Source organism: Trachurus japonicus, chromosome 15 (genome assembly GCF_045865225.1).
Source record: "Trachurus japonicus isolate A0001 chromosome 15, Traja_1.0".
Taxonomy (NCBI): Eukaryota; Metazoa; Chordata; class Actinopteri; order Carangiformes; family Carangidae; genus Trachurus; species Trachurus japonicus.
Genome location: NC_140921.1, coordinates 10,620,438 through 10,635,244, shown reverse-complemented (window position 1 = coordinate 10,635,244; position 14,807 = coordinate 10,620,438). Strand labels below are relative to the sequence as shown.

The window sequence follows — 14,807 nt, the reverse complement described above, 5'->3', positions numbered from 1 at the left end:
TAATCTTACTTTCATTGGGGTGGTAAAACACAGAGAAGAAAAACCATACCACTGTTTTGAAGTCACGTGGCGCTCCATGCAGCAGCACCAGCACCTGTGAGCTATTTTAACCGTGTGTGTGTGTGTGTGTGTGTGTGGATGGATGCCCTGCAAATGTGCTCAGAATTAGATGTCTGTCATAATCAGTCTGTAAACATACAGCACATAAAGTCAGACAGAATCACATCAGCACATTAATTTCATTGCAACAGGCTGCAAACAGACTAAACAGTAATGAGCAGCTCAGGGAGGAGGAGGAGGAGGAGGAGGAGGAGGAGGAGGAGGGATGGTTGGATTGTTTTAACTCTCTCTGACAGCGAGTGCCACTGCTGCAGCTCAGATTAATTAACTAAAGTGCAAATCCATCCAGAGTCCTCATGATCAATACTGTGAGTATGTCGTGGCCTCACTGGTGTCAGCGCCTGTGTGGTGCACAGCAACTGGCATTTAGCATTTGGAAAAAACAACGATGCTGCAAGTAAAAAAAAAATTGGATTGGAGACATATGAAGTGTTTATATTTATAGTGTAATAGTGAGTAATGCCAGATGTGCTGCTGCAGTTGCAGGACTCACATGAACCTGACACTAACAGATTACCACCCTCGGCGTTATCACAGTAACCTATAGGGGAGTGTTTTGTTTAATCAAGACCAGTCACAACATGTTGACACAGTTATTTCGTCACAGATGTTCAAGTGTGATCGACGACAGCAGCCCGTATTTCTGTGTGTGTGTGTGTGTGTGTGTGTGTTGGAGCATTTGCAGGATCAACTTGTCAAATGTGAGAGGATCGTTGGTGTTTGTTAATGTCAGACAGTTTGGCACTAATGATCGGACTGAAGGCAATTTACTGAATGTGACCAGTTACTGCACTCGGATGTAAATTGTCTTGTTGTCTTGTTATTGTCTTTATGTATTTTTATGCAGTATAACTGTCATCAGCACGTTCACTTTAATCCACATTATGAGATGCATATTTTTATTTGATGCAGGTCAGACGTCAGGAGACGAGGAGATTTTTATTTACTGTAGCCTACAGGCCACTAATTATATAATAATACATTTTCTTTATTGGCAGCTGTTAGACCAGGTGGAGAGAGATGACTCTACTTCACATGGAGCAAACGTGGAGCTGTAATTAGAGGATTTGGTTCAGTTTGAGAGTTTGGGGAAGAGTTAGAGGGGTGGGTTGATGCCACTCTCACATCTGCTACTGGTTAGCTTAGCTTAGCACAAAGACTGGAAAGCCGTATAATTTGTACAGAACCTACAGAAGATGGTATTTTGCTGTTTTCAGTTACAGCTTCCTGTAACTGATGTGTCTTCAAAGTTCAGTCTTTTGCCTCTTTACCAATATTTTCAATACACCAATGAAATAAACTGGAAGTCGTTAAATAAGCACTGAAGAAAGTTTTATTCACTTTGCAGTCAACAAAACCCGACTTTTTATACTTTTGACATCAAACAAAATCATAATTTTCTCCACCCTCTTCCCATTCTATTCATTCTCGATCTTTCACATCAATTATTGGAGTTGTTTGTCATATTTATTACGTTAACCTCACCATGCCCTCTGCTATTTGCACCTCTGAGGGGTCTCTCTCTGTTACAGGATCGTAGGTCTTTCTGACGGTTCCTCTGTCCGGGGCTTCTCTCCCTGTTACACGCCTCTTTCATACTCATGCTGCCTTATCACTGCACCGTGGCTCGGACTCGGAGCTTTGTTAAAACTGTTTGCTCAGCTTGATGAGATAGAGGCCCTGTTAGTTATTCTGCCTACAACTTTTGATGAGAGGCCCTGGTAGTTCTTCTATCCCCAATTTATGACAAGACGGCATATCTGGCAACCTGATCTTGAAAGTGGATCATGGGTTCTTCTACTCCTGCCCTCTGTTCGGGAGCAAGGAGCCCCCGAACAGAGAATCCTAGTGCGGCTGAATGTGCCCTGTGAGGGTTTTTGGTGCAGCTTTAAAGTTCACTGAGAGGTAACGAATACATTAACAGTAGAGGTTCATTGCAAGGTACCAGAAATCCAAATGAGGGGCAACATTAAAAAATATTAGAACAACATTCAGAGTAAAAAGTTAAACAAAAGATTATATACTAAGTGAATTACACACTTTGATTATAAAAAAAAGTAGCGTAATATCATCCACACATTTTTATGTTTTTATGTTTTTTTAAGCCATTACACACATAATATTTTACACTACATAACCTCCACTGCCTCACTGGTGCTTTACAGGAGCTGAGCAAGGCAAGGCTGAGCAATGTTTTATGCTAAGCCAGGCCAGACTAACCTGATGCGCCGATAAGTGTCTTCCTGAAAATGTGCCAGTAATTCATTGACGTAATCTTTTATGAATGAATAAATATTTAATAATTAGAGTTGATGTAAGGTAGTTTAATATATCTAGTCTCCACATCAGTCAGTACAGTAGAGTTGAGGTCAGAGTGAGGAGCGGAGCCCCTGCTGGGATTTTTAATTCTTTAAAATGAAAAATGAAAATTGAACTCTATTGAACTCCCTGTGAAGATTTTTCTTCTGACAGCGACACAAATTTAATTAACAGACTTTCTTAAGTGCTGCGTGAGAGTCAGTTGTGCATCTGTGTGTTCCCTGGGTGGAAACAGAAAGTGCAGTGTGACGGCTTCCAGTCATCCTCCATCCCATCTGTATGGACACTGCCAGGCACTCGGCCAAACTTAACTTCAGACCCACAATCACAAACACACTCACTCACACACACACACACACACACATAAAGCATCCAGCACAAAAGCAACAGATGTTAATTTTCCATCTTAAAAGTCTTTTGCAAAAGAGCCTCTATGTTTTCATTTGTTTTGACAGCTGTGTGAGTCTGAGTGTGTGCGTGTGCGTGTGTGCAACCAGATCACAATTTGTGGTAAATGTCCCACCTCTGCTGTTCCTGGTCTCTGGCACAGCAGCTTTATCTCCACATCCATCTCTCTGCAGTCAGCAAATGAGCTCCTTCTGCCGTGACATATAAAAAAGAAAGAGCAGATTGAAAGTGAATCGTCCGCTCTGATTCTGACCTGATTTGTTTTGTGCTGCAGACTTTGTCCACTCCAAATGTTTTGTTTTTTTAATGTCTAAAATTACAGAGTGCTCGGATGTCCACATGTACATGCAACCAAATAGCAGGAAGTGGGAGGCAGAGGAGGAGGCTACAAACAAGGAATATTGTAACATTGTGAAATAATAATTAATGAAGACAGTGGAGGGTTATGAAAGAAGTAGGTTCAATATAAGACTGTGGTGAAAAGATGCAAACTCTGTCACATATCTCCCCAGTACATGTGTGTGCTTATTGGACATTTGTGATGCATTTAGATGTATCTGAAACTGCAGAGGACACAGGAGGGGGTCTCTGTCCACAGCTCTGTGGCTTCATGCTCATTTCCAGGTTTTAAAATATTCATCAAGGCGACGCACAGAAAGTACTGAAAGAGTTTGATCCCAGGAGGCTTCAAATGCTTTAAAAGAAAAATCTATAGATATCAAATGGAGGCTCAACAGTCAGGAACTTTTGGAAATAAGGCAGTAATAAGATGCGAGAGAGACACAAAATCACTACAAATGATGCAATGACTACAAACAGTTGCAACTCTTTGTGCCCCTTTATGTCAGGGGATGCTGTGTAGGATCGGTGGGTGTCCTTTTACCTTACTGCCACCAGGACAAACACCAATCCCCACCTTTTAGAAAATAAAAATGCAAATCACATAAGAAATCTAGAAATCTAAGAAAACCTTCAAACCTGCAGCTCCCTCTAAACAAAATGTAAACTCTGGGACTAAATGTAACCACAAGGAAACAACACGAGGAGACAACATGAAGCATTAATACCAACACAGTGCAAAAAAAAGAAAAAAAGAAAAGAAATTACCATAACTGAAAAACAAACTGCAGCTCTTTTATCTTGAAGCTCGTCAGACAGAGACAAACAGCACAGAGCTTGACGCAAACGGCTGCTTCTCAACCTCTGACGAACAGACAGAGGTTCTGTGTGGTTTCTCTGTGCTGTTGTAGGCGGATTTTTTTTTTTTTTTTTTTTAATTTTCTGTTTGATGACGAAGCATCAGTTAGTCATTTTTTAAATGTTGATTTGTTTTGTGTGGCATCATGCCCCAGTTTTTACACTTCAGCATGAGAGCTCATATGCAGAGTCAACATAGACACTGTGGTCAAATATCCCAATATATGTTTTATAAGATGAGGCTTAACCTTCTCTTGTGTCTTCAGTGTGGAAGGATTATTGATAATACTGTACAATACTATTAACTTAATGGAGAAAGTTCATTAGGGAAGTAAGTTTCCTATTTTGTAAGTTGTTTTTCATTTTAACTATGGAGTGTGTGATCAATATCACTCACAAATGGGTTTTCATTAAGATTTTAATAAAAGCGATGTACACAGTATCTTGGTATGTTTTAAAGTGTCATAAGACAAACATATCAGGTGCCAATTTATTAGGTAAATAATTATGTTATAGCTCAGTATAATATTCAGTTTTTGTGGAGCTGTTGTGTTACACTGAGGTGTTTTTATTTAATGTAACACAATTCAACTACACCCTCAGAAAATCGATCAGGACATTGACTCAACTTCTCTCCAAAAAACCCCCGAACTTTAAGACTTTTATGACGACAGGATTTATTGCATTAGCTGTAGGACGGTGCACCTAATAAATCAGCAGTGAAGCGTACGGTATAGAGTTCGCACTGTAGCTCTTCTGCAGAAACAATTTGATGAATCAGAGTTTGAAAATGAGGCCTGGCAGAAATAAGATGTATCCACAGCACACGTCCCCCGGCCTTGACCTCTGACCTCCAGCACTCGCTCTTAAAGCTGCTTAACGCTGATGCAGGTTTCCACTTCATCACAAGAGACAACAGGAGAAAACATCCACTCATCCATCAAGCTGGTTTCTCCCCCCTTTCACCAGTAAAGTAACACGGGTGGTGAGATTTTGATGGATGTTGCTTACTACAGTCTTGAAACAAGCTGTTGTTTGGCTCAGAAAGCCGCCGGCCGGGAGATTAGTGTGTAGCCTGCTGATATGTGATTTGAGTTAATTTGGTGCAGCAGGCTGAGCTGCGCGGCGTTGACTGATCCAGCAGCCGTATTATAAGCAGGTTTAGTTTACACCACTCATTCGGCTGTAATTACAAGGTGGACAAAGTGTCGACAAAGCTGTGGGGAAAAAAAAAAAGTCCGCCAGATAGTTTCATGTTAACAGCCATGTTTACATGAAATCCCTAAATTTAGCTTGTTACAAAGGAGCTAAACGCTGGAAGGATCTGGTATCCATGATTTACAAACATATAATATAATACAAATAACTTAACTTGGATAATTCATGATACTTAAAAACCTACAAACTTAACAATGTAGATAATAGAACGATTCCTATTTTTCTGAATTATGTTATTGAACCATTGAGTGGCTTTAATTTTAATGGAGTGATTGATATTACAGTAATAATCAGGACAGTTTGATGAATCAGACTCTGAAAATGAGGACTGGCAGAAATAAGATGTATCCACAGCACACGTCCCCCGGCCTTGACCTCTGACCTCCAGCCGGTGTAAAGCACTCGCTCTTAAAGCTGCTTAACGCTGATGCAGGTTTCCACTTCATCAAAAGAGACACCAGGAGAAAACATCGACTCATCCATCAAAGTGTTTGATAGTAAAAGTGTCAACGTTTCAATATTGAACTAATGAGTTGTTTCCTGTTCTTCCCATGTTTTTCGATGTAAATACAATATTATCACAGTCTCAGTATGACACAGTATGAACTAAGCCTTTTAATAGTCAACACATCATCATTTTTACTTAATCCAGATTTGAGTCTGCATTTATATATTCACATATTGTTCCAAATCTCATAAAAAAAAAGGTTTTTGATTTGATAAATAATTTAATTTGAATCATTTAACCTCATTTCTGTCACATTTAAAACTTGGTGTCCAGATAAACTCAGACCCAACAACTTCCTGCTGTATTATTTTATTAATTTCTCTTATTAAATCCACACTCTGGTGGCATTGTTGTTGTTAAATATCTAAACGTAATCAGCTCCGAGCCCTTTAATAAAGCATCCTGTTGCTCTGCTCTGTGGTTAAACCGTCCAGAGAGCTGAATTCCCTGAAACGGGCAGAGAAGACAAAGCGGCGAGTCATCTATCAGACTGGTTAATCTGGTCCCGTCCCCTCAAGTAAATTATTCATCATAGTTATGCATCTTTGTCCGCAGAGAAAAAAAGATCAGCGGAGTGAGTGAATAGACACACCCGTTTAATCCCTCTTCTCCTTCTTCTTCTGTAAAGACAGACGTGCAGTTGTTTACTTTTGAGGAGAAGCTCAGAAGTTCCCTGTCGAGTGCTGCCGCAGGTGTTTGAGTTTTAAAGATCAGTTGTGATATTTCAGAATTAATCCCCCAGAGTGGAATTGAAACGTCGATACCTTGAGCCGGAAACTGAGCGGTGCTTCACTTTAAAAGGGCAGAGGACTAATTCATCTCCTCGGCTCTTTAACAGGATGATTAAAGGTGTCGCTGACGCTGAGACATTTCTAACCGTCTGGCCCGTTGTCGGTGTAATGGTGTCAGGAGAGAGGCCGGGTTATAAATGGAAGACTGTAATTTATCTTCTCACACTTGTTACATATGGTCTTTAATCACAGTGTCCAACTATGGCACAGAGATCCATCTAAATAATGTGTGTGTCTGTATGTGTGGTGTGTATTTACATTAGATAGCTGTATTTATAGGGAATTTAACGGTAAATACAGGATAAAAATGCCTGTGTTGTGTGTGTAGCTCTATTTATAAGTAGTTGTTGTCATTATTAGTCATTAATATTTGTTAGAAGCTGATATTATCCCAGATATTATTCATGTTTTGTGAAAAAATAAGTTTCAATTGTCAGTAATTGTCATAAATAACTTTCAGAGTGTAGTTATGCTCTTAATTAAATTTTAACACCCCTCTGGTCCAGAAACAAAGGAAAAAATAAAACACACACACCCATATTAACAAATTAGTATTAATCCACATGTACAAACATATTGTGCTGCAGTCGCCACGACCAGACATGAAATATTTAAAAAGCTGCGGGAGAAAATGAATGTGTGTGTGTGTGGCCAGCAGCTAAATGTCTGTAATGTCTTTAAACTAGTGTTTATGATAAAATAAACGGCGTGCACGATGAGGGATTACTCTGTGGCCACATGGGAAAAATGCATATGTTGTTTCACCCACAGTCACAGCCGCAGTCAGTGTAAACTTTCCACAGAATCATCTGCTAAGAGCCTGAAGTGGAAATGCCTGCAAACGGCTTTCATCTCTCCCAGTGATGCACAGAGCTCCAGGGAGGACGCTCTATTGTCTGTTGTTCAGCCAAAACTGTGAGGCACTTCTCTCTTTTTTTTTCTCCACCTCAAAGTAAAATACTTTGCTTTAATCTGCTGCAACTGGGCAGACAGGGTCCACCATGACTAAACATGGTGCGGTCAAATCAAAGTGACCGTAATTATTAGTCTTTTTAAGTAAATCTGACATCGGGAATTATGTTCGCTTAAGGTTCGGTGTCAGGAATTTTAATCGACATTGGCCCCAGTTTAGTTTTACCGTAACAGTTTTTAAACCCAGTCTAAACACACATTGCAGCCATGTACATGAAGAATAATCAATATCAGGCTTGTAGCTTTTGACTTGGTTTTGTTTCTGTGCAGAGATGAAACAGTTTCCTGCTTCACAATAAGCAATGATAACAGAATATTAGATTTATCACGATGCTGCATCTGCACAATAAGTTCAGACGTCCAGATTTTTGGACAATGAAAGAGGAACTGATCACAAACCGAGGAAAATTCAAATCTTAAATGTGTCGACCCTCCCCACTGTGTCACATAGTCGATATGTGAGGACACCGTGGTGCAGATTGTGTGTGTTGCTGTCACATATGTCGTCCATTTCCTCTGCAGAGATCATGAACAGCGTCAGTACCGGTGACTCAGACAGACTCAAATCACTCACACTTTGTCTCCGTGCTTTTTGAGACCAAAAAGAATTGCATCTGCTTTGACTTTTACACATTTATTTCTATATATCTTTATCAATATCAGCAGATGGGGTGTGTGTGTGTGTGTGTGTGTGTGTGTGTGAGCCGCCTCAGATAATCAGTGAGGCTGAGTGGCAGCTCCCTGATCTCCAAGGTTTTGAAATATTTAAACATTTGATTTTGCATATTATTTTAATTTAAGTCTATTTTACAGGAAAAGAAAATCACCCAGCGCTCCCATAGGAGCCTCATTTTCATCTGTTGTCCTTGACCAGTTGTTAAAAAGGCACCTTAAAAACAGAGAACAGGAATATATTTGCATGTGAAACATAATAAGTATGCACAGGACAGAACAGTAAACATCCGCCCATGAATAATGCCTCAGTATAACGACATATGGTGGGAAAAAAAACCCCAAGACAGGAATCAGAGATGATGGTGGATTGTAAAAAAACAAAAAGAAAAAAAAGCTGGAGCCTTCTTGTTGTTATATACTTATATTTTTAAGGTTTTGAGCCTGAGCATAATTTCTTATATTACTTTGCCTTTGTCTGAGACCAAAATGATGACGGAAAAAGAAATAAAATTCTGGTTTAATAAGAGCGGGAAGATCATCTCTGGTCTGTGACTTAGTGTGTATTTTTAGTCAAAATCATAGCCTGACATTTCCTTTGTTTTTGCTGATGCTGCCTTGTAGTGTGTGTGTGTGCGTCTGTGTGTGTGTGTGTGTGTGTGTGTGTGTGTGTGTGTGTGTGTCTCTGTGTGTGTGTGTGCGTCATGTCAACAGTCTGATCCAGAAAAAGGGCCAGTGAGTCTGGAGGGAAGGCAGGAAGCTGCACGGACGTTTGACATTGTACACAGATGTTTATTAAAGACAAGCTGCCGTGGCAACGAAACAACATATTGTTTTGTCTGCACTCGTATTTATGTTTATAAAAGCAGTAATTGTGTAAGTGCATTAAAGTGGAGGGTTTTTTTTTATATAATCAGGAGAAGTTAAGTCGCCTGAAGCTCAGGATGTTATAACACACAGGGACATCTGATTGATTTTGTTTGTATGGTTGGATTCAGATTTCTGATTATGTGTTATTTCAGTTGTATAAAGGCTCTGGCTGTAGATTGCTGATATTTGCAATCTGATTCTGTTGTGATTCATAAACTGATCTGAAGTCAGCTGTCACGCTAACAGGAAAGAGACAGAGAGAGGATCTGAAGGTTTATGACTGAGCTTGTTTCTTCATCAAGTCTGAATTGACTCAGAAATAAGCAGAAAAAATGATGATTAAAATCATTTTAATTTCCGTAACAGATAGTTTACACTGTTAGATTGCTTTGGGCTCTACTTAACTATGAGTAAAAATACAGATTAGTTTTAGTGGATGTTTTCTACTAAACAAACAAAGTGGGCAGTGTGTTTTGTTCCTGCATGTGTTTCTTGTAGGTTGCCTGTTTTAAGTCTGAGAGGCAAAACTGGAGGCAAAAACTTGTTTCTGCTCCTTTAAGCTCATTACCAACGTGTTTAGCCACTCAGATTTCCTCTCATGCTGACGTTACTAATGAGGGAAAAATAGAGGCTTATATAAGATAAAGGACAAAATTAGATGTTGTGATATTATACTGTAAGTATATGATCTGACTCAGACTGTACACGCAGGGGAATCTAGATAAATAGTTGTTCCTTTTGTCAGGTTTAATTATAGGGAATTGAAATGTGTTTCCTTCTCTGCATGTCTGCAAAAAGGGCAGTAAAAGCTAAACGGTCTGTGTGTCGTTCCAGCCTGTGTTATTTTATTTACTCACAGAAGGGCAATAACTCAACCAACAATGCCCCTAATACCAGAGACCCACTTCATCTGAAGCACCACCTCATCTCATTTCCCCTCCTTCTGTGTGTTTTTTCCTCTTTCCCTCCATCTTGACATGTTTTTTCTTTCGTTTTTCTTCTTCCAGTTGAGATGTTGCTGAGTCAGAGTGGGGTCATGACATCATCATCATGAGATGGGGAGGCTGGTGGACGGTGACCGCAGGCGGCGACAGAAGAGGTGGTGCTGTGTGTTGTGTTTTGCAGCTGCTAGTTCTTGGCAAAGGAGGCAAAAAAAATCCTGTGGAGTCGCCTTAAGGGAATAATTTGCACAAATGTTGAAAGGGAGAACAAATTCGAGAGGCAGTAAGTCCGATTTTTATTGTCCCATTCCACAAAATGTCCATAAAACACCTGCAGGAGGTTGGTAATCGACCATGTGCTGAGGTCTTTTGGCCCAAACCGTCTTTTCCGGCTTGTGGGTTGTTTTGGAGCAAAGTCTCCACACCCAGTGAAGTAATGCTGATGCTGTGCAAATCCCCCACTGCTGGTGACCACAGCTAGTAACACACAAGTACAAGAACCATCAAGTCGTCGTCGGTGATTATACAGAGACGAGCTGAGAAAACCAGGCTCATGCAGGATCTCCTCCATCTGTGTAGATCATAACAAGTGATTTACTGACACATGTAAACAGTGAAAGAGGCACAAATATGTTGATAAGATTATTTTTACATGTAAATAAACTGTATTATATTTTAAATTCCTGACATTTTCTGCTGTATTTATTTTTTGATATTTCCAAGCATTACATTTACATACTGTGCATACATTTTTGTTTTATCTGACAGTCGCCCTGCAGCTTAACAAATTCCTAAGTTAAACAAGTGGTACAGTATTCTGGGAAGTCCCGCCTCTCCTCTGTGTCTCGTATAATTAAAGCCCAGTCAGTCAGTCAACATTTTGAATCTAGCCTGAATAGATTAGTTCTTCCTCTGTGCTGGAGCTAACCTGAATATTTTATCTAAACTATTTAAACATTAACTCACAAACTGAATCCAGTTCTCATTTGTTTATCATGATGTGACATCATGAAACACACTCAGCCTATACAGTACGTTACACTGCGTTTGTGTCCTGACACAGACACGCACACACTGAACATGAAAACAATGATCAGTTTGTTAATCAATTATCTTTTCTTTTTTTTTTCTTTTTTTTTTATAATTCAGCCCCTTAAATAACAGAAAAGACTAATCTTAAAGTTCAGATCTTAAATTACTACTTAATACTTTATTGATACATTTGATTATTAGATCTAGATTTCTATCAATCAACTAATTGACTTTTTTCAACCCTATCATTATTGAATTTGGCCGTTACTGTAATACACTTTAACTGCTTATTAACGTATTATTATCAACATGTTTAAGACGTTGCCCAACAAGTTAAATAAAGTTTTGTTAAAGTTGACTTTATTTTTCTTGCTACACGTGGAGCTATTTAAGGGCGACTCGGCACTTCCTCTAAACTGTAACTAGAACATGGCTGCTGGTGTGTTTTGGCAGTGGAGGGAGCAACAAACTCTTTTCAGTGACTCTATAGCAAGTAGAGCGGAAAGAATCAAGTCCAGCTGTGACACATCTGTGTGGGAAAAAAAAGGATGAAGTGTGTGTTTGAAAACATCAAATCGTTAGTTATGTCCATCATCATCAAGTTGAAGAAAATTAAATTCCTGTAAAAAGTCATTAGTCATTAAAAACATATAGCATGTTATTCGGTAGATGCTGGGTGTGACTGCTGACTCACTGCAGTGTTTTTATAACTATCACCCGGTCATAATTCATGGGATGAGTGAGTTTCACGACCCTCAGGCTGTTGTCACACATTAAAATGGCATCGTTAAATTACAAAACCTAGTCGTCAGAGCAAACACGCATCATTCCTGAAAAAATTTTCTTTGCCCAAGCACATTTTTCCCGTCAGAGTTTTTTCCTCTTTGTCCTGCAAATTTCCTGTCAAACACATAAAAACAAAGAAAGAAAAAAAAAACTCCTGAAAAACAGCCTGAAGAAAGAGTCGTTTTGTGTGTAAATGAGTGAAATTTGTTTCCCAGCTCATAGTTAATGTCTTTAACAGGGTGAGAGATCGAGCACACAAGCACACAACACTGTAGTTTGCCTGCTGACAACATGTCCACACCAACACAGGTCTGTAAACAGCCGGGGTCACATTCAAGCACTGAAAGCAGAAAGTGCAGCTCTGAAATGTGGTGGGAAAGCACTGACGTATATCTTCTTCAAACCTCGGACTGGGCTGGAGATTAAGTTCAGTCTTTTGCCTCTTTAGTCTTTACCAATATTTTCAAAACACCAATAAAATAAACTGGAGTATTCAAATCAAGCACTGAAGAGAGTTGGAGTTCGATGCAATAGAGTTTTATTCACTTTGCAGTCAACAAAACCCGAACTGTACAAAAGAAAAACAGGGGCCCCGTCACACAACACAGTACGACTGATTTCATTTTTCTTTACTATACTTTTTTATTGGACTTGTTTTATTTATTACGTTAAAGGGGACATATTAAGGAAATATCACTTTTTGGAGGCTCTTTAACATTTGGGTGTTTGTCTTGCCTTCTGACCCCCAAAATGTGAGAATTGACCAAAAAAAATCTGTAATTTGCAGGCTCCCTAGGTTGAAATCCATGTGGTTTTACAAGCTGTTCCCTCAGTTGTCAGACAATGATGTAATTGTTCTTAAATTTACATAACACCACCCCTACTTGCGAGTACAGGTATGGGTAGAAGGGGCAGGGTGGGGCGAGCAATGGTTCATTTGCATTTAAAGGGACAGGCACTGAAAACCAGCCGCTCTGAACAGAGCTGTTTTGAGTGGATGAAAAGCGAGCTGTGATGTTTGATCCTTAGTGGAGTATTTTGACCGAAGCTGCGCATGTCACTGACATGTCTTTAAGACACCTGGGAAACTATTGATTGATTTGTGGAAAAGTTGCATAACATGTCTCCTTTAACCTCACCATCCCCTCTAAGTCTTTCTGACGGTTCTTCTGTCCGGGGCTCCTCTCCCTATTACACGGCTCTTTCATACTCATGCCGCCTTATCACTGCACCATGGCTCGGAGATTTGTTAAAATTTTTTGCTCAGCTTGATGAGATAGAGGCCCTGTGAGTTCTTCTATCCCCGATTTATGACAAGACGGCATAGGTGGTGACATTTTTGTATTAAAAATGATGTGAAGATTTGAGAACAACTTGGTCTGTAATAGAATGTTATGCCTCCTTTAAAAAACTACATGTGGATTGTTTTAATATTTTAACAATCATAGTATAATCATTTATTTAGTTTAATGTTCATTGCTAATGTTGTATTGTTCATTTTACTTGTTTAAAACCATGATGTCTTGAGACTGTGACCCTCTTAGTTTGACCTTACAAAGGAGGGAGGACCAGAGCAGGCCATGTTGTCAGCAGTCGGCGCCACTTGCAGGTGGATTCTGGGTTTCCCTATGGAATAATAGAAGTTCCTTCCATTTATCTGAGGATCCATCAACGTTGATGGGCCTCATATCTGACCTTATTGAAGTGTTGATTGTTTTACCATGGCTCAGTGCCAGTAAGTGGTTAAGTAAATAAGGTAAATATAGACAAACATGGGTCAAACATGGGAGCCCATGGTCAAGTATTTGTGGTGGCATTTTTTATGAGAAATGACATATAAGCCTGACAACAACAAGACCAATGAAAAGAAAGTTATGACACCTTTAAAGACTGAATGTGAACTGTGTTATCATGTCATTAATAATCACCATTTAATGTTACTATGTGTTGATTTAAATAGTTAGAATATACTTATTTCTTGTGTTTTATGCTGTTTCACTCCACCATAGCTTTATCATCACTGATTGGCCTAAAATCATCCCACCATGGCTTTACCATCACCGATTGGCTTACAAAAATCATACCATGCCCTTTTGGAGTGCAAGTCAAAAGTGCAAAGTCATGAAACAAGAGTGAACTATGTATGACCCTACCATCTGGTGTTTTGCTGATGCTAGTGCTAACGTGACAAGGCTAAACATGCTAAGCTAAGAAACGGGATTCCAAAATCCCATGCATGTCTATGGGAGGCCTCTCCGAATGCATTGGGAGAAGGGCATCATTTGGATAGCATGTTAGCAAAAATCACGGATTTAGCTGAAGATAAGGTCGAGCCAATGGGAAAGTACCCAAATCTCACATACAACAGTATATAAGCCACACTCAGATGATGTGAAGGTCAGTCACTTCTACCCGTCTGCCGACACTGTGTCTTTTTCCGATACTTTGTATCTTGTGGAGTGACTCGGGGCGTTAACTTGTATCTACTTTGTCTGAGAGTAAATAAAAGGCAAACCTTGTTTCAGATCCATCCCTTTCCAGCGTTTTATTCGAGTCTTCAAACCTATTACAATAGAGTGATGCCAAGTAAGTTTAAGGCCCAAAAGATATAAACTTATTTGCTTCATTATATTCCCCAGTGTATGAGCATGGAACAGGTTAACATGTGGAAAGTCATAAAGTATTTTTTGACAGGTCTATGGGCAAGGGGGTGTCAATATGGAAACTGAAAGAGTTGAGACCGGTCGTGACATCTTGGAGACTGGTCATGGCATCTTGGAAACTGTTTACTGTATGTTATTTAAAGGTTAATCGTTGTTGGAAAATATCCAACCTTGTTTGGCTATATAAGCTTCTGTTTCTGAAGGTACGGACCTCAGTTGCTTTTTGTCTGTCACAGTGCATCACTTTGCATGAAGTTCTTGACTTTTACTTTACTATCTTTTGTATTGTAAGTGACTCGGGTTGTTCTTG

At 39.5% G+C, this 14,807-nt stretch overlaps 1 long non-coding RNA gene across 3 annotated transcripts in view; it reads left to right on the top strand.

Moving 5' to 3' along the window:
- LOC146973222 (uncharacterized) overlaps positions 1-10,218 on the top strand; it is a 72,357-nt gene extending 62,139 nt beyond the window's left edge. For all 3 annotated transcript variants that reach the window (XR_015037729.1, XR_015037728.1, XR_015037727.1), the window contains one exon: positions 10,083-10,218. This is a non-coding gene — a long non-coding RNA (uncharacterized LOC146973222). The remainder of the gene's footprint in view (positions 1-10,082) is intronic.
- The last annotated feature ends 4,589 nt before the right edge of the window (positions 10,219-14,807 follow it).